The sequence below is a fragment of the Sceloporus undulatus genome, chromosome 8 (assembly GCF_019175285.1).
Source record: "Sceloporus undulatus isolate JIND9_A2432 ecotype Alabama chromosome 8, SceUnd_v1.1, whole genome shotgun sequence".
NCBI classification, from domain to species: Eukaryota; Metazoa; Chordata; class Lepidosauria; order Squamata; family Phrynosomatidae; genus Sceloporus; species Sceloporus undulatus.
This window is the reverse complement of record NC_056529.1, coordinates 2,273,467-2,292,754: the sequence shown is the minus strand read 5'-3', so window position 1 is coordinate 2,292,754 and position 19,288 is coordinate 2,273,467. Positions and strand designations below refer to the sequence as shown.

The following is a 19,288-nucleotide window of genomic DNA, read 5'->3' as shown; positions in this document are numbered from 1 at the left end:
TGCGATGGTAATGCTGTGATGTGAAAGGAAGTGGCAGTGCTCCGTATCACCCTTGGCTTGATGTCAGGCAGGCGCTGGGCTGAGGCCATCACTGCCAAGGCGCAAGGAGGGCGCTGCCACTCGCCAGCAGGGGGCACTGCAGGGATGCCCCTCTCCAGGCAAGAAAACACAAAGGGAAGCAAACAGCGCCAGCATTATGATTTTGGGGGGGACTTTTTTGCAATTTTCCAGAAACGCATATTTTGAATATGGCTGCTATGATGCACAGCGAACACAGTGACAAATCTCCCTAGCAACTCTCTCTCTCTCTCTCTCTCTGCTTCTTTCTAGGCCCTTTGTTGCAGAAATTTCACCTCCATAACACACACACACACACAAACACACACACACAGAGTCAGCCCACCATAACCACAGATTTTTTTTTATCCACGGATTCAAGGATCCACAGTTTGGAAATATATTAAAAATACTTTCAATTCCAAAAAGTAAACCATGATTTTGCCATTTTATATAAGGAGCACCACCTTACCATGCCATTGGGACTTGAACATCCGTGGATTTTGGTATCCATGAAGAGGTCCTAGAACCATACCCCAACAGATACTAAAGACACCCACCCACAATGTATATATGATATATTACCCTGGCTCAGCCATGAAACCCATTGGGTGACCTTTGGCAAGTCACACTCTCTCAGCCTCAGGGAAGGCAATGGTGAACCTCCTCTGAACAAATATTGCCAAGAAAACCCCTTTATAGGTTAGTCTTGGGGCCGGGCGAGGAAGTGCCTCTATTTCCGCCATGGGGCCAGGCGAGGAAGTGCCTCTATTTCCGCCATGGGGCCGGGTGAGGAAGTGCCCCTATTTCCGCCTTGGGGCCGGGCGAGGAAGTGCCCCTATTTCTGCCATGGGGCCGGGCGAGGACTAACCTATAAAGGGGTTTTCTTGGCAACATTGGTTGAAAACGACTTGATGGTGCACAACAACAGCAACAATTATTATTATTACTATTTTCATTATAATTATTATTAAATATAGGGGAAAGTCTTGTTGGAAGGAAAGCCAGTTCTCAATCCTCTGCAGTAGAAGCACCTTGCAGAATGGATTTTGTTTTGCAAAAGGAGCAGATGACGTTTCTGGAAGCAACATTTGCTCGGCCTTCCTCGAATTTCCAAACAGGACTGTCGGCTTAAATGTATGTTTTCTTACGTCACAAAAATAGAGGGGTCTCACATTTTCCCAAGTCACTGCGGAGACGTGAAATGTGTATTCGATGTGTCAGAGATTTCAGACCGTTTTAACAGCAATGTCAAGAGATGACTCCTTCGGTGGAGGATCACAGCGATGTCCTTCGGGGGATTTTTTCTTTTTGGTGTAATGGTTCTCTCAAGGAATTCTGCGATTCCTTTGCGGTGGAATTCAAAGACAGATAGTGCTGTTCATCTGGGAAATCAGTTTGCAATGGGATCTTGTAGCACCGAGACTAACTGGGAGAAAGAAACTGGTAGCATGGACAGGTTTGCGTGAATTTTGTGCATTTTGGTTTCCCGAATAAAGGTATCACTGTTTTGTGGATGTTATTGCACTTTGCTATGTGGCCAACATGGCTACCCCAAACTGTTGTTGTTGTTGTTGTTGTATTAATAAATAAACAAATAATAAAATTTATTTATATCCCGCTCCTCTGAATGATTGAAGTGGCCTACATTAAAACAAACCAATAAAATACAGTATCAATACAATATCATATAATAACATTATAACTCTACCCCTCCCTAACACTCCCATCAGTAATAATAAAATAAAATTAAATTATCAATTATTAAAACAACCATTAATAATTAAATAATTAAATAATTATTATTGTTATTTGTATCCTGCTTTCCCCAAAAAATTCAAAGTGATTTTACAGTCTAAAAGCACAGTACAGTTGGTCCTCTATACCCATGGAGATACACACACACACACACACACACACAGAGATTCAAGCATCCACGCCTTGAAAATATATAAATTCCCAAAAGCAAACCTTGATGTTGCTATTTTATATAAGGGTCAACATTTTACTATCCATTGAATTTAATGGGACTTGAACATCCATGGATTTTGATGGTCCAAGGTTGGTCCTGGAACCAAACCTCAGTGGATAACAAGGGTCCGTTATGCAATTTAAAAACTTGCAAAAGTAACAATTAAAATGGAATCAGGCTATTGCAATATTAAAACAAAAATATTAAAGTATATATGTTTCTTGACATTGTTCTTCCAATGCTCAGAAACCCTCAACAGAGAAGCAGCAGGAGGAGAAGCTTACTCAAATACCCATCTGCTGCTATTGACAAAGAGGGAAGCAGAATGGCAGGATGCTTCTATTCAATATTTATTAAACTAATAACAACTGTTTGGAGGAAACAAGGCAGAAGGCCCTCAACTCCTCTTGGAACGGTGGATGGAAGCGGGCCAGACACTGTCCAAGATCCCAGCCCAAAACTTCCTCGTTTGCCGTCGAAAAAGCAGTTGTTCCTGAGTGCCTTTTCGACACAAATGGGACCGTTGCACTCACCTTTTCCAAACAAGATGGACATCAGGCAGCTCCGGAACAAAATGCACAAAGGCTATGGAAAGAACTGGTTCCAGTTTGGATCGGAGCGGCTAGAACTGACGTAGGAAGACCACAGAAGGCCTTGTTTGTTGGGCAGACTTTGGTGGGCTGCTTCTGCTGAAAAAAAGACAATAAAAAGCTTGGTTAGCAAGAAGAAAAACAGCAAAAGACCATTTTTTGCAGAAGCAAGGAACCCATTCCTGTCTTATGAATGGCCCGAAAATTCATAAAATTTTGCAATTCAAATTCAATATTGAAAAGTTCACTTTGGACCGTAAATCAGACCAAGGCATTTTCTTGTCCAAGGTAGGTGCCATTGGGGTATAAAACTAATAGAGTAGCAAATAATATAATTGCATTGTATTATTTTAATGATGTAATCCCACTTCGATCCTTGGAAGAGACGGGATCTATAAATAAAAATTATTATTATTATTATTATTAGACAGCCAGCGTGGTGTAATAGTTTGCGCATTGGACCACAACTCTAGAGACATCCCTCTTTTCCAGGACATGTCCTCCATTTCATCCTTCTGACCATTTCTGGAGGAATTCCAAAACGTCTTCCATTTTGAGCATGACTAAGAGGCGTGAATTGATACTTCTATGAGCGTTTTGAGCTCCTCTTTGGTCCTGTCCTCCATTTTTCTTGAAACGTTCTACCTTTGGGGGTGCGTTGTCCTCCTTTGCGGTCACCCTGAGTGTGACTTTATTCCGGATTGCTCCGAACCAATGGTCTTTCGATCTCTTTTGACTTTCCCAAATGCGACCAGATCGAGACCAGCGTCCTCCTTCTCCTCGAAAGCAAACCTTGGACCCAAACGGTGCCAAGTTTGCTGTAGAGATAAGAATGTACAATATTTTACGAAGGAAAGCTCTTCCCGGATCCCTGGGAGGCATTTGGCTGGCAGAAAGTGCCAAGGAAAGGCAAGAGCATCTGCTCTCACTTTAGCAGTTGATATTCTGAGTTTGGAGAAGGGAGATTTTTGGTCTCAGAAAAAGCCTGAGGGGAAGGCAATGGAGTTTCCCAACATTTCTACCCTCCAAAAAGTAAAATGCAAGTGGAGGCAGCATGGGATATTATAGGAAACTTGAAAGAACCAGCTTCTGAAAGAGAGGCTGGAGAACAGCTTTGCAACACCGAACGTATTGGCAAACCTTTGACGGAAACATTAAAGTCTCCCTTTCTCTTTCTCCCAAACTGGAGCAATTATTAAATATGAATAGCTTTAATGGCGATACGCAACCCAGCCTTTTTAAAAAATGTTTTCTGTTCATGGAACGCATTGTGAGAAATAGAAAACCAGGCAGCTTTCGGCCATCTCTTATGGAAACCTAGGCCAAGTTTTAAAATGCATTAAAAAAGAAATTGAGAAGTAAGCCCTTAAAGGAGTTAAACAAAGTGGCCCAACATGTTCAGAAAATAGAAAATCTGGAATGAAGTTATTTGTCCTTTGCCCCATTGCCTGACTGTATCAATTTCTCTCCTAGAGATTCCTAGAGAGGACACTCCCCTAGGCATTTGTAGCTCCTCCAACGGAATTCTATGGTCAGTGTCTGGCAGATATTGATCATAGAGTTGCACTAGAAGACCTAGAGATTCCTAGAGAGACTACTCTACTAGGTCTTTGTAGCTCCTCCAGTGCATTTCTATGGTCAGTGTCTGTCAGATGTTGACCACAGAGTTACCCTGGAGGACCTAGAGATTCCTAGAGAGGTGTTCCTAAAGGTAAAAACAATAGTGTTTTTGATACTGTATTTGCCGTTTTTCCACATTCACAGGGCCCTTAACCTCAGCGAACCGCGGAGAGACGAGTGTCATGCCATTTGCAAAAACAATTGTAAAGCACAAGTTCCCTTCCGTGTCCCAATGCTGTCTCCTTTTCCTTCTCCTCCTTCCTCCTCCTCTTTAAAAACCAAACAACGTGCATGGCTCTTCCTCCCCGTTTTCCCCACAGTTCCCTTTCTTTCCCTTCATCAACTTGTCGGACTCGAGAGGTTCAGTTATTTGTCTATTTCACTTGAGCAGCTGTAGCTTGTGATTATTTCTAACAGTGGCCCTGGGGCTGCTTGTGACATTACCTTTAGCGCAAGGGGAGGCTGCAAAGGCAATGGCTGCAACGTGGCCTGGAAATCCAAGGAGGAGGAGGAGGAGGGAAATGTGTGCGCGTGTGCATGTGCCTTCGCTCCTTCCCATGCCCAGGTCTTGCCACACCTGGAACCCAGGACCCACCTGGCATGGCAAGGAGCATCCAACCTCTGGACAGTTCCCTCCTCATGCAGTTTCGATGTGTTAACTAGGTGATCAGAGATGGAGCTCACCTGCATCGCTTCCATCTTTCCCATCACTCCAGCTTTCCTTGGGATGCCAGCTTCAGGACCCAACAGACAGGCAAAAGAGACAAGAGTTTTCTGGATAAAGCCAAATATACTTGTGCATCAGAGAGCACAAGACCCCCTCTTGCAAAGCTGCTATATAGTGAGACCCGGGCTTTGGTTCCAGGGCCCCCGTGGATAAGAAAATCCATGGATGTTCAAGTCCCATTAAATATAACAGCAGAGCAAAATGGTGTCCCTTATATACAAATAGCTCACAAAACTACAAATCCCAGGGTTGCATAGCATTAAGCCATATCAGTTTAAAGCAATGTCAAACTGCATTAATTCTGCAGTGTGTGCCACAGGTGTTTGTTTGTTTGTTTCATAGCTACAGACTTTGAGGGATGGGTTGATTTCTTCTGCTCGAATTGGCTCAGTGCATATCTTTTTGGATTCTCTGCTATTTTAAAGGTTGGTTTGACTCCAAGAAAATTGGTACGGTTTTCCAGATGCACCTTGGACATTTTCAGGCAGAAAAGCAAGGGCTGAAATGAAAAGTGGTACATCTGCAACAGAGATAAGGGCAGAAGGGGAAGGCAGGGAGGAGGATAAGGCTGCTTTTCCAACAGGAGAGAGCAACCGTCTCCAAGCTGCATCCAAAGGAAGGTCAGCAAGACCTTCCAAAATGTTGACCTTTGCAAGACTGTGTCTTTCGCTTCAGCTGCAAAATATTTGGGCCTGGCACCCCAGGATGTGACACAGACCTGATCAAGGAATCATAAGAAGGCAGAGTCTTCTTTTTGATGGAGTCTGGCAGGGTTTCTGTGGAACAAAGACGCCATCCTGTGGCAGAGGAGACCGACAAGAAGGGAGAGCCCAACCAGTGTGTGGCTTGTGTCATCATGGCAATGGCAGCCACAGTGTGTTCACTTGGCATTCAGAGCCTAAGGGGCTAAGTAGCCTGTTTGACACAACCCAAGACTGCCCTAGAAAGTTTAGGGAGAATCTGACTGTGGACAAAATCCTCTACGGCAAATGGTGCGGAAAGAGTTGGGCGCATGCATCCCCAGATCCAACCAGTTTCCCCATGGATGGATGGATGGGGCATTCTCTTAATTGCCATCAAGTCACCTTTGACTTATGCAACCCCATGAAAGAGACTTCTAAGTCACCACCTCATCCACTGCCCTGCTCAGGTCTTGCAAAGCCATTGTGGCTTCTTTGAAGGAGCCCATATACACCTGAGGTGCAGTCTTCCTCTTGTCCTTCTGCCTTCCCAAGCATGGTTGCCTTTTCTAGAAACTCATGTCTTCTCATGATGTGGCCAAAATATGACAGTCTCATAGAATCATAGAGTTGGAAGAAACCCCCAAAAGGGCCATGCAGTCCAACCCCATTCTGCCATGCAGGAAATCACAACCAAAGCATCCCCATTGACAAATGGCCATCCAGCCTCTGTTTAAAGACCTCTGTTTAAAGTCTCAGCTTAGTCCTCTTGGCTTTTAGGGAGAATTTGGGTTTGATTTGCTATAGGACCCTTTTTTTTTCTTTTTAGCCATCCACGGCATCCGTAAGACTCTCCTCCAGTATCACTTTTTAAATAGGTTGCTTTTCTTCCTATCCACTTTCTCCACCGTCCAACTTACTTCCAAGCAAACACAGCAAGGATGAGAAGAACAATGAATTTCTCAGGAAGCCTCTGCAGTTGTTGCATGTGGAAAACTTTTAGCTTTCCAAATGCTATCCCAAATATGTTTTACCTTTGTTGGAGGTGGAAAGCCCAAAGGGCATTCAAAATGTGACACTGAAATGTGCTTGGTTTTTCTTCCCATCCGCTTCCTTCATCGTCCGGCTCACTTCCAAGCAAACCAACATGGCCCTTTTTCTTTCCTTACTGGAGCAACTGGGGGAAAGGGAGCAAGAAGAAAAAACAACCCTGAACTTTTTTTCTTTCCAAAGGAAAGAAGTCAAGGCGATGAAGTAATGAAGAAAATATGCCATAATAAAACACTAGGGGCGAAATAAATTTATACGCAACCCTCCTCCTATTTTTCAAGCTCCTCGCTCGGCTTTGGAGATGCCAGTTTGCCTCCTGGCTACAAACTCATTCTTCTTTCCCCATGCTGGGAACGTTTCGGGGGAAACGCGTCACCATTCAGAGGATTAATACAGATTTCCAGCTCTCTGCCCCATGGCTCTGCAGTCGGCCTGCGCTGGGGCCTCCGGAGAGGCTTCGGGGCAACAACGGCCTGCTTTGTTCGGCTTATCGAGGCAAAGCTTGATCTCTCCTCGCTGTTTAATCATTCCTCCCAATTTTATGGACTTATTCAAATGCTGCCGAACCGCTTGGAAGGCAAAGGAAGGAAGGAAGGTTTTGAAAAAACACAAAACAATGCTTCAGATTTTCCTCTCCAGAGGGGGCAAACAAATGACACCAGACACTTGACAGCTTATTTACCAAACTCACTAAAGATTTATTGATTTGTCAATCAGGGCCCCGAGCGCTTGCTTCTCCCCATAGAAAAATTAATAATTTCTACTGGCAACGTGGATCCAGCGCATAAAGCTTGGCAAATGCAAGAATCAATTTGGAGGCCATTGATAAGGGGAAGAAAGCAACACCAGAGCTGGGTCTGTGTTTAAAAAGTGATGCAAGGGGAAGTGTGTTAATGGAGAGGGAAATGCCCAGGTTGTTCCAAAGGAAGGAAAAGATTAGGAGGGAGCAAAGTGAGCCCTTAAGAAATCTCAAGGAAAGGCACCTTTGGAGAAATGCACAGCCCTGGGCACATCTGGGCCCAGCAAAGGATTGGTTTCTCTCATCTACCAGCAAAGGTCTCAGCCAGTTAACCCAGTTTTCCCCATCCTTTGGTCCTCCAATTGTTTTTGACTTCGCTTCCCAGAAGCCCCAGCCAACTTGGCAAACAGTCAGAAATTATAACATCCAAAATCCACAAAACAGTGATAGCTTTATTGGGCGATGGCTTCATTGCACAAAACAGCAATATCTTTATGGCCCAAAATTACATGCCACAAGCTTTTGAAGCTCCACTGACTTCTTTGACAGAATACGAAGGAAGGTGTTGGAATCACAGGCCTACCTTTTGTTGTTGCTGTTGTTGTTCTCGGTTAAGATGGTATGGAGGGACATCTGTGCAGACAGAGGCCATTCCTTCCGGCCTTTAAGACAAAGACTCTTAAAGCCTGAGAAGTAAAATTTAAACTCCATTAACAACACAAAAAGAGACTTCCTTGGAGAGCCAAGCTACTTCAGTCCTTTGCAAGGCTATCTGTTCCCTTCTTAGGCTGAGAACATTGAATTTCTCTACTGCTTTTGCATTTGGAAAACTTTTGGGTGCTGTTTACGCACCAAATGTAGTCCCAATTTTTTAAAAAATAATGTTTTAACTTTGTCGGAGGTAGAAACCTCAAGGAGTAAATTCCCAATCCATTGGCTCCTTCTTTAGCTTGTTGTGGCTACAATGCAGTATCCTCAAATCCAAGAAACATATCCAATGGACATTGGGCGTTGGGCATACAGCAAACTATAATATACCCAAAATCCACAAAACAGTGATAGGAATTATGGAATTATTATGATAAGAATCATCTGGAGGACCAAGGGCTGGGAACCACATTGGGTGAGGTTATGACCCAAAGAGGTTACATGTCCAAGAGCGTAACCATGAGGCTATCCTAAATAATCCTGGGATTTGTAGTTTGGCAGGTATTCAGCCTGGTGTCTCAAAGAAAGCTCAGGTCCCTCACCAAGCTACAAATTCCAGCATTCTCCAAAAGTCAAAAGCCCTAAGAAGCACTTTTTAAAGAGGGCTTAATCCAGCAAGTATCGGCACTCTCCAAGGTGCTGAGCCTCTTTGGAGGTATAAGGCTCATAGCCCAGACAATGAGATGAGGCACGCATGATGGGTTATGTAGTGAATTTGTATTTAACTTGAACACAACCAATGGCGTCTGGTGTGTCCCTGGCCACTGGAGCAGTCAATCCACTCTGGACTGGTGCAAAATTTAAAGGTGCTACTGAAACTCTTTGGGCAATTGGGTTACAGCATTTTGGAGAGACCCTTTATAGTTTGGACTGTAACACGGAGCAGCATGGAAACCACCAAACCATCACCAGAGCCATGGAAACCCGCAGGGTGACCTTAGGCAAGTCACACGTTCTCAGCCCCAGAAAACCCCATGATAGGTTCACCTTAGGGTTGCCATAAGTTGGTAATGAGTCAGTTTTCTGCACATCTTTTGCAGATCTCTTGCCCCCTTGAAGGCTCGCCCTTCCAGCGCATTATTCACATCTTCGCTTGCGCCAGGAAAAGCTGCTGGAGGAAGTCGTAAAGGTACATGGCACATTTATTATTGTTGTTGTGTCTTGTGTGCCTGCAAGTCATTTCTGACTTATGGCAACCTTATCATGGGGCTTTACTGGCAAGTTTCTTCAGAGGGAGGGTTGCCATTGCCTTCCACTGAGGCTGAGAGAGTGTGACTTGCCTAAGGTAACCCAATGGATCTCCATGGCCGAGACGGGATTTGAACCCTGGTCTCCAGAGTCATAATGCAGTGCTCAATATCAGTTTTTAGGAGGAAGAAAATGAGCACTCTCTCAGCCAATGTGCAAAGTACGGGGGGATTCATAATTATTGCAAAAACACTGCCCTCTGGTGTTAAACAATGTTTTAAAGCAAAGGCCTTGTGCGGCGTGTAGGGGCTTTTCTTTTTCTTTTCCCTTTTTGCAAAAGCTCTTCTCTTGTACCTGAAAGAACCACCTCCAGGGTAATCCAGCTTGTTTTTCTGATTTGCAAAGACCTGAACACACCGAAGCCCCCCGGGAATTTCACTGGCTTGGATGGTTGGTACCTAAAAAACACTAAGCCATGTTATTATGAACTGTCTCAGGCAATTTACATCAAGGGGAGGGAGCAAGGAAATACAAGGGAAAAAGAAAAACCTTCTGTCCAGGAACTAAATTTAACCGTCTCTAAATAGCAGACAAAAACAAGTGGTTATTCTTTCTTAAAGGATCCAGAGAAAGAGAGAGAGTGAGAGAGAGAGATAGGGACACAGCTTTTAAAAGAGACTAAGAAACATTATGTGTGTGGTCTGCCATGTGTATGTGTGTATTTCTTCTGAAAATATTGTGGGTTGTTGTGGGCATTGCCCATGGGCAGTTGCTGTTGCTATGTGACCACAGATCATTTCTGCAAAGACTCGTTCAGGTCCAGAAATGGCATTTATGCAAGGTGCAATTCATGTGGGTTCGCCCCCTTTAGTGATAGCTTAGGTGTTCATGAGCATGGAACTAGGAGGCCATCTACACTGCAAGAATAATCCAGTTTGACCCCACTTTAACTGACGAAATTTCTGTCTTGCAAATCTGCATTTCGGCCCCTGAAACCAGACGGCAGCATCGGTCCATTCACAAAGATTAGTTACTTTTTTCTTTCCCTAGACACTAAAAAGGATTGTCATAGGAATCAAGAGAGTTACATACCACATTTGACAGGAAAGCCCTCGGGGAAACCTTTGCCTTTAGACATGATGCTTTGCCCCTACTTTGCGAAAAACCAGGATCCAGAAGAACTGCTGATTGTCCATCAAGCAGCAACATCTGGAGGCCATTTCCACACAAAGAGTCCCTGGACCCAAAGCTGAAACCACCTTCTCTTTGGAAATTAGAGTCACGATGGGCCATTGCTGTTGATTTTTGGGAAATTCTGTCTGTAAGGTAAATATTTCAAACATGTTTATGGAGTCCAGATATTAAAAAGGAGGCTTGCAAACTAGATTCTGGCCAGAACAGGAGAAACAAGTTGGTGAAGGGTCTGGATGCCCAGCCCTGTGGTCACTCAAGTCACCTAACAGTCACACAAAACAATCAAACCTTGAAAATTTGCCAGACGTTGACCATAGAATTGCACTGGAGGACCCACAAACGCCTGGAGAAGTGTTCTCTCTAGGAATCTCTAGGCCTTCCAGGGCAATTCTGTGGTCAAGATCTGCCAGAAGTTGACCATAGAATTGTATTGGAAGACCTACAAATGCCTAGAGGAGTGTCCTCTCTAGGAATCTCTAGGTCCTCCAGGACAATTCTATGGAGAACCTAGAAATGCCTAGAGGAGTGTTCTCTCTATGAATCTTTAGGTCCTCCAATGTGACTTTTGGCATAAGTTGACAATAGAGTCATGTTGGCAGACCTAGAGATTCCTAGAGAAAACCTATGAATCAAATCCATGAATAATCAAATCCGCAAAAGGAAAGCTGCAAATGTGGAGGGCTGACTCTAGTCCGTCATAGGGCTCTGTTTTATCTACAGACGCACATAATTCAATGGAGCAGCAGACATTTTGCTTCATTTGGAGTCGCTCAGATAAGCAATCAAAATCCTGGAAGTTTTAACAAAAGTTATCTGCATGCCTGACATGTTGCTGCGCCAAACACCATTTGTCTGATGGAAGCCTTTGAGATTGCAAAAGCCTCCTCCACCTGATAGCAAATCAAAGGTGCACAGTTTGGAAAGGACCTGAAAGGAACCCTGCAAACCTTTCCTCGGTCGGGGAAAAAAAGGGCTCCGACGACGTGCAGCCTTAAGCATGATAGTCAAAACAGGAGGAATGAAACGGAGCCATTTGTGAAGATCTGTTGGAGGAGAGAAAGGAAAAAGAACGATTTCACACCGGGAGGAGAAACATCTTACAGTAAAACACTGAGGTTTTTTAAATGGTGCATACTGATGCATCAGGATTGAAAGTCCCAGTCGATATCATCTGTTGCTTCTGTACATAATACTTGTTTCTTTGCATTTCAGCCTTTGGGACAGTGGTGAATCTGCTTTGGGTTGTAGTCCGAACTTAAAAAGAGCTTTAAGGTTGCCATAAGTCAGAAATGACTTGTTGGTACACAACAACAAACAACTGTGTAAGTGCTTTGGCATAAGAAACCACAATTTGTCACACAGAAGGCACCTGCGATAGAGACGCAGAAGGACGAGTAGAAGGAAAGGCTTGGAATAGAAAACCCAGGATGGAAACAGCATGGAAATTCCTTCTGGTTCATATATATATATATACACACACGTGTATATATATGTATATATAATGGTTATAATTAAGGATGAAAGGGCTCTATAAATAGTCTTTCCTGCTCCTGCTTCCCATGGAAATGGGAGGCTGCCATTCGTTCGTCAGGTCTGACATTTATCTTCACTCATGAGTAAACACTTGCTAACTCACTAGTGGCTCTGCCACTTGAGATTTATCAGGCTACTCACTCCTGAAGATAAATGTCATATCAAAGTCCAGCCATCATATAATCTGGCAGCATTAACTCACAATGATCTCCCCCTTGTAGGTTCGGATTTTGTAATAAATATTAAGATTGTCAGCGGATGCCTGGCTTAAAGAAACAGCCTCCCCAGAAGAAATGGCAGAAGGAGTTGTCCTTGTCCTTTACAGGGAAGGGATTTGAGGTGGAGCATCCACCTTTGGAGGTCATCTTTGGATGGCCATCTTGGAGGGTCAAGAGTGCTTTGACTATGTCTTCCTGCATGGACAAAAGGCGATGGACTGGATGACCCTTGGGGGTCCCTTCCAACTCTAGGACTCTATGATTTGGTCAACCATTGGTGGCAATGGCTAGTCCTGGTGATGCAAACTGACCGACAAAGGTCTTTCTGTGTCCCTCGACGCCTGGATTTTCCTTTTTCTCATGGGGTTTTGTTGGCAAAATTGGGAACCGAGCCCTGGTTTCCAGAGTCATAGCCCAACACTCAAACCACTACACCATGCTGGGTCTCATTCGTGTATTTCAAATATGAATGAATTTTGTGCTTAGACTCAGGTGCCTTCTCTGAGATTATGTATGTAAATGCATATACAGATATTCCAAAATCCAAGACATTCCATAATCATTGAATCATGGTATTATAGGAGTCAGAAAGGACCCCAAGAGGCCATCCACTCCAACCCTATTCTGCCATGCAGGAATACACAGCATCCAAGAATTAGAAGAGACCCCAAAGGCCAGCTAATCCGACCCCATTCTGCCATGCAGGAAGACACAATCCAAGTCATCCTTGGGACAGATGGCCATCCAATCTCTGTTTAAAAACCTCCAAAGAGAGAGACCCCATCACCCTCTGGGGCAGAAGCATCTTTGGTCCCAAGCATTTTGGTAAGAGAGACTGAACCTTTAATGCTATCCAGGGCTTTCCCTACTTTCTTTGGAGCAGGGAAATCCCTCACACAGCTCTGGTTTTGCCTTCCTTTGACTTTACTTAATGCCATCCCACTGTTCCTCCGACTAACTCCCTTGGACCACTCTAAATGATTCATCCTCTCCCTTTGATGTTTAATCTCCTTAAAATATTTGCCATTCTCAGCGTCCCCCGTTGAGCCGCTGTTTGGCCAACTTCTATCCACAAAATTCCCTCCATCGGTGAGTTCCCTAAGCAGCGGGCTTTTCCCTCTTTCCTGGATGGTGCATGCTTGCGCACATGGATGTGTGTGCATTGCTGAAATCCCGTGCAATCTTTAAGAAAAAAGCCAAATATAGCCTCCTGGAAAGTTTATAGCATCTGCTGGAAAGCGTACTGCTTCTTGGAAAGTATTTTTAACAGAGCAGAGAAACTCATAAGACACAAAGATTGAAACCTACAATGCTGCCATGCTATCAGGGGGATTTTGGAACTTGTAGTACCGAAAAGTAACCTTTCCAAGCCTTCAGGTCACCTGTCATTCTATAATGATATTATGAATTTCATAGGGTTTTCTTTCACACCCACAAATACTTTTAAGCATGTGCTGTGTTGTTTTAATTGTACAGGTAAAAACTCTCCCTTATCTGAAATGCTTGAAACTTGGATTTGTTTTGGATTTTGGAATACCTGTACTTGCATATATGTATGTAATGAGATACCTTAGAGATAGGGCCCAAGTCTAAACACAAAATCCATTTATGTTTCGTAGACAACTTATAGACATAGCCTCAATGTACTTTTACACACAACATTTTTAATAATCTTGTGCATGGGGAAAAAGTTTGTGTATACCAAACCATCAGAAAGCAGCTGTCATGCTCCTGAGAGAGCCCTGGGCAAAGAGGATGCATGTGAGGCAGCAGCAACCGGCCAGATTTCCTCCTGAGCAGCCAGCCCCAGGCAAAGCCAGCTGCATTCTCCCATGCGGGTCAAGGCAGCATCAGCCTCCTGGCCTGAAGCTCTGCTCTAAATTTTGCCAACCTGGAGAAGACCAGAGAAGAGAGCAAGCTGGCCATCGCTGCAAAGGTAATGTTCAGTAGCCCAGCTACTCCTGGCTCCCAGCCTCTCCTTTGCATGCAAAGAATCCTAGAACTGGAAGAGACCCCAAGGGACAGCTAGTCCAACCCTATTCTGCCATGCAGGAACTCACAATGAAAGCATTCCTTGTGACAGATGGCCATCCAGCCTCTGCTTAAAGACCTCCAAAGAAGGAGACACCATCATAGGGACTCCATCACAGGGAATTTCATAGGGTTTCCTTACACACACAAAAATACTCATTGGTGGTTTTGGCACTTCCTTCCTCTGAAACAGAGCCTCCTGAACTTGCAATTCCTTGGCGGTCTCTCATCCAAGTATTAAACAGGGCTGATCCTCCTTTGTTTCCAAGATCAAATGGAATCTGGCGCCCTAAATTGTGTGTATCGGTGCCTTCAAGTCACATGTCCATATGGACTCCATACGGTTTTCTTACGCAAGGGATACTCATTGGTGGTTTTGCCAGTTCCTTTTTCTGAAATACATCTTGACAGCACCCTTGTCTTTGTTGGCGGTCTCCCATCCACTTCCCAGCCAGGGCTGATCCTCCTTTGGTTCCAAGATCATGTCCTTCAAGTTGTCTGTCGACTTGTGGCGACCCCATGAATTTCATAGGGTTTTCTTAGACAAAGAATACTCATTGGTGGTTTTGCCAGTTCCTTCCTCTGAAATAGAACCAATAATAGTACTCTCCAAGTACTAACCAGAGCCAACTCTGATTAGCTCCCCAAATCAGAAGGGATCTGAAGCCTTTAGGGCATTTAAAACCAACATTTCCATTGATACTCTGGATTAAACCAATAATCCTTGCCCCACATCTGGAGGACCGCTAGACAAAGACGACAATGTCTTGCAACGTGGGTTCAACCGCAGCAGCATCATGTCAAGTCCATTATCTAAAATACCAGGTAAACAACAGGGCTTATCAAGAATCATGCCTAAAATGGATGCAGAAATACAGGCTCTTTTTAAAAGACATCCCAGTAGCTCACCTTCAGTTTCTTCTACTCTGCTATATAAACTCACATGAAATATTTCTTCAAAGGCTTGACCAGGTCTTCAAGCCTTCTCTGGGAAAAGGAGCCCAGGCAGGTATTTGGAGCCTGGAGGGGTCCTCCTTCGCCCATCATCAAACTGGCTGCATGCATCTTCAACCAGGTATCAATCTTGCAAGTTCCTAGGAGGAAGGCATGAAAACCGCTTCCTGACATCAGAACAAAACCTTTCCACGCTCTTTTCTCCTTCTTCTTTTGGCAGGGAAGGGGAAGGGGGGCTGTTTTGTTTTCGCTGACTTTCAAGTTAAAAACAAAACCTTGATTTAGGATGCCTTCCACACTCAAGAAAAGCCAGAGGCCAGAAAGAGCCGGATCATGAAAGGAGAGCCTTGTCTTGTCTTCCACTTTAAAGGAAGGCAGAAAGTGAACTTTCCTCTACACCTTTCCTTTCGGGTAGCGTTTCTCTCTCATCCTGAAAAATCAGTCGCATAATTACAACGGCGACGGAAATGCACAGACACATAGGTGTAGTTTTGGCGTTCTTGCTTTTGTTTTAAATGCACAACCTGCCTTACAAAAAATGCAAATTATTTCTTACAAAATTGCAGAACTTTACAAAGTTTTCATTTTGTTTTGTCGGTGTGAATGTCCCTCGTCGTTCCCATTGCATTGCATTCACGCAAGTACATTTGTGGTTTGTTTTTTTGGGCACAACTTGGATAACTAAAACGCAATTATTATTATCATTATGATTGGTTTGACACAACTTTAATTGCCATGACTCAATGCTTTGGCATTCTGGGAACTGCAGTTTGTTGTGGCAGAACTCTGGTGTCAAACTGGATTATTTCTGCAGTGCAGATACAGCCTCTCACTCAACCGCAAATGTGGAGAATCTATTGAGAGTGTGGTTGTTTCTTCTGAATTTGACGCTAGGGGTGAAAATCCTGTATTATTTGTAGGTACAGTGAGCCCTTGGTATTCGTTGGGGTTTGGTTCCAAGAGACCCCATGGATACCAAAATCTGTGGATGCTCAAATCCCATTGAATGCAATGGCATGGAGAAATGGCGGCCCTAACATAAAATGGCAAAATCAAGGTTTGCCTTTTGGAATTACACAGGATGGCTTGATTCAAAGATATAGCCATGTTAGTCTGTGGAATTGGTATGTGGAGAGACCTTGTAGCACCTTTGAGACATACTGAAAGAAAGAAATTGGCAGCTTGAGCTTTCCTAGACTTCACTCTACTTCCTCAGATGCAAAATGGCTTGGTTCCAGGACCCTCCCGTCAACCCCAAAATCCATGGAAGTCAAAATACATTGAATGCAATGACATAGTGCAATAGTACCTCTTACATAACATGGCAAAATCATGGTTTGCCTTTTGGAATTCATATAGTTTTAAAATATTTTCAATCTGTGGATGCTTGAATACATAGATTCAAGACTGCATATCCTTTTTCAGCTGAGTTTATGAGGTTTTCAAGGGGGGGAACAAGATCTGCCAAATTCCTCCAAATCTCATGTGTTCTGATTGCAGTCTATTTGGTTGGAAAGAGGAGTGTTTTCATCGTGTAGACAAGCCTTTGGATCCAGATCCAAATGCTACAGTTCCCAGAAGCTGGGAGTTTAGTCCCTGGAATCTGGAATCCAGAAAGGGAATCATAAAATCACAGAGTTGGAAGAGATCCCAAGAGGTAATCCAGTCCAAACCCCATTGTGCCATGCAGGAATTCACAATCAAAGCACCCCTGAGAGGTGGCCATCCAGCTTCCGCAAATTTACAGCACTTTATAAATAATAATAATAATAATAATAATTTTTAAAGACCTCCAAAGAAGGAGACTCCAGCAGTCTTCCATTATCAAGCAGCTCTTACCTTTAGGAGGTTCTTTCTTATGTTGAGCTGGAATCTCTTTTCTCCATCCTCAGCATGACCTCCCTTCAAATAGTTAAACAGGGCTATCATATCACCTCTTATCCTTCTCTTCTCCAGGCTGAACATCCCCAGCTCCTTAAGTCTTTCCTCATAAAGAATGGCTTCCAGACCATTTTGGTGGCCCTCCTTTGTACACAGTTCCAGTTTCTCCGCATCGTTTTTGAATTGTAGTGTCCAGAACTGGACACAGCATTATTCCAGGTGAGGCCTGACCAAAAAGCAGAATAGAGTGGCCCTATTATGTCCCTTGATCTAGACACTATACTTCTATTGATGCAGCCTAGAATCGCATTGGCCTTTTTAGCTGCCGCATCGCACTGTTGACTCATGTTCAGCTTGTGGTCAACTTGGACTCCCAGATCCCTTTCACACTTATAAATCTCTCGTTCAGCCAGGTGTCCCCCATAATCCTATATCTGTGCATTTCATTTTTTCTGCCTAAGTGCAGTACCTTACATTTCTCACGGTTGAACTTCATTTTGTTAGCTTTGGCCCAGTATTCTAATCTATCGAGGGAGTTTATCACATGGGGGGAAATTGGGACTTTAAACTGTGGGAAAATCACACAATTGACATTGAAACGTGATTAAAGTGAGATTAACACAAGTGCCATTATTCTGTGAATAACCAGAGAATAACCAACCAATAAACAGCAAACAGTCCTGTAAATGATTTGCTGTTGTTTCTTGCCTGGTTATACATGGGTTAATGGCACTTCAATCATGTCTCACCTCGACATTGTGTGAAAACCATTAGTGCAATTGCAGGATTATCACGGGTTAATCACCGATTACACTTCCAATTGTCCCCTGTGTGATAAACTCCATTGTCTTCTTGAATTCCCCAAAGCACTGGAAAAAGAGAAGCCATTTGTATTTACTTCTAGAGAGAAACCGGATCTTCTTACACAATGGCTCTCGATGGAGCAAAGTCACAGCAAAACACAAGATGGCAGCATCTAACCACATAACACAATTTCAACTGCGCAGAATTCACAGCCGCCTTCTTCCAGACTTTAAGGGGGAGACGAATCGCCAAACAAGAGCAACACAACTTTTGTGGTTTAAATTGTTTTCAAACATGGCGAAATTCCAGTGAACCTTTGCTTTTGAGGAAACTCAATAAACTCAAGAAATGGCAGGGGAAAAACCCACGCCATGATAATAAGCCTGTGGGACAATGTGGTTCTCTTCTGTTTTACAATAGAAAGAGTCACACTGGGAAAACATTTTTCCTGTTCTGTGGGGCTAAATTTGGTTAAAGCCTAACATTTAAACACTGCTGTTTTGTTTAAAACTGCTGCTTTTTTCGTACCACTTCCATTCAAAGGCTGCATCTACACTGTAGAAATATTGCAGTTTGACACCACTTTTAAGGGCTGTGTGGCTCCATCCTATGGAATCCTGGGATTTGTAGTTTTTTTTACAAAGTCTTTAGCCTTCTCTGTTTTGTGGATTTGGGGTGATGCAATACTTTGAGATTAGATAGATAGATAGATAGATAGATAGATAGATAGATATACGGTCCATATATATTGTATTATATTACATTATATTATGTTATACAGTACTATACTATACTATATTAGTGGTCCCTAAACTGTGGCCTTTCAGGGCTTTTGGACTTCAGCTCCCAGAATCCCAGAGTATTGGCCAATATGGCTGAGGCTTCTGGGAGATGAAGTCCAAAATCTCTTAAAAGGCACAGATTGGGGAGCACTATATTATATTACATTATAGCTTTATCTTTTTAAAATGTGTTTTATTCTTTTAATGACTTTCTGTTTTAATATTGTAATAATTTAATTCCTATGTTTTTAACTGTACTGGTTTTTGTAATGTTGTGAAGCCGCTCTGAGGCCCAGTTCTGTGAAAAATAAATACATATGCAAATAAATATAATAATAATTATATATTATATTATATTACATTATACAGTATTATATTATATTGTGTTATGTTATTTCTCTCCACAGAAACAGGCTACAAAGTTCTGTGAAAAATAAATACATATGCAAATATGTATAATAATTATTATATATTGTATTGTATTGTATTGTATTGTACTGTATTGTATTATCTCTCCACAGAAACCGGCTACAAAGCTCTAAAACGCCTAACATAAACAA

General features: G+C 43.2%; 1 long non-coding RNA gene across 1 annotated transcript; it reads right to left on the bottom strand.

Moving 5' to 3' along the window:
* Positions 1–6,690: 6,690 nt before the first annotated feature.
* On the bottom strand, positions 6,691–10,156 carry LOC121914886. The gene is made up of 3 exons (XR_006100599.1): positions 9,686–10,156; positions 8,019–8,121; positions 6,691–6,823 (listed from the first exon to the last, which is right to left on the bottom strand). It is a non-coding gene; the product is annotated as an uncharacterized LOC121914886 (long non-coding RNA).
* Between the last annotated feature and the right edge of the window lie 9,132 nt (positions 10,157–19,288).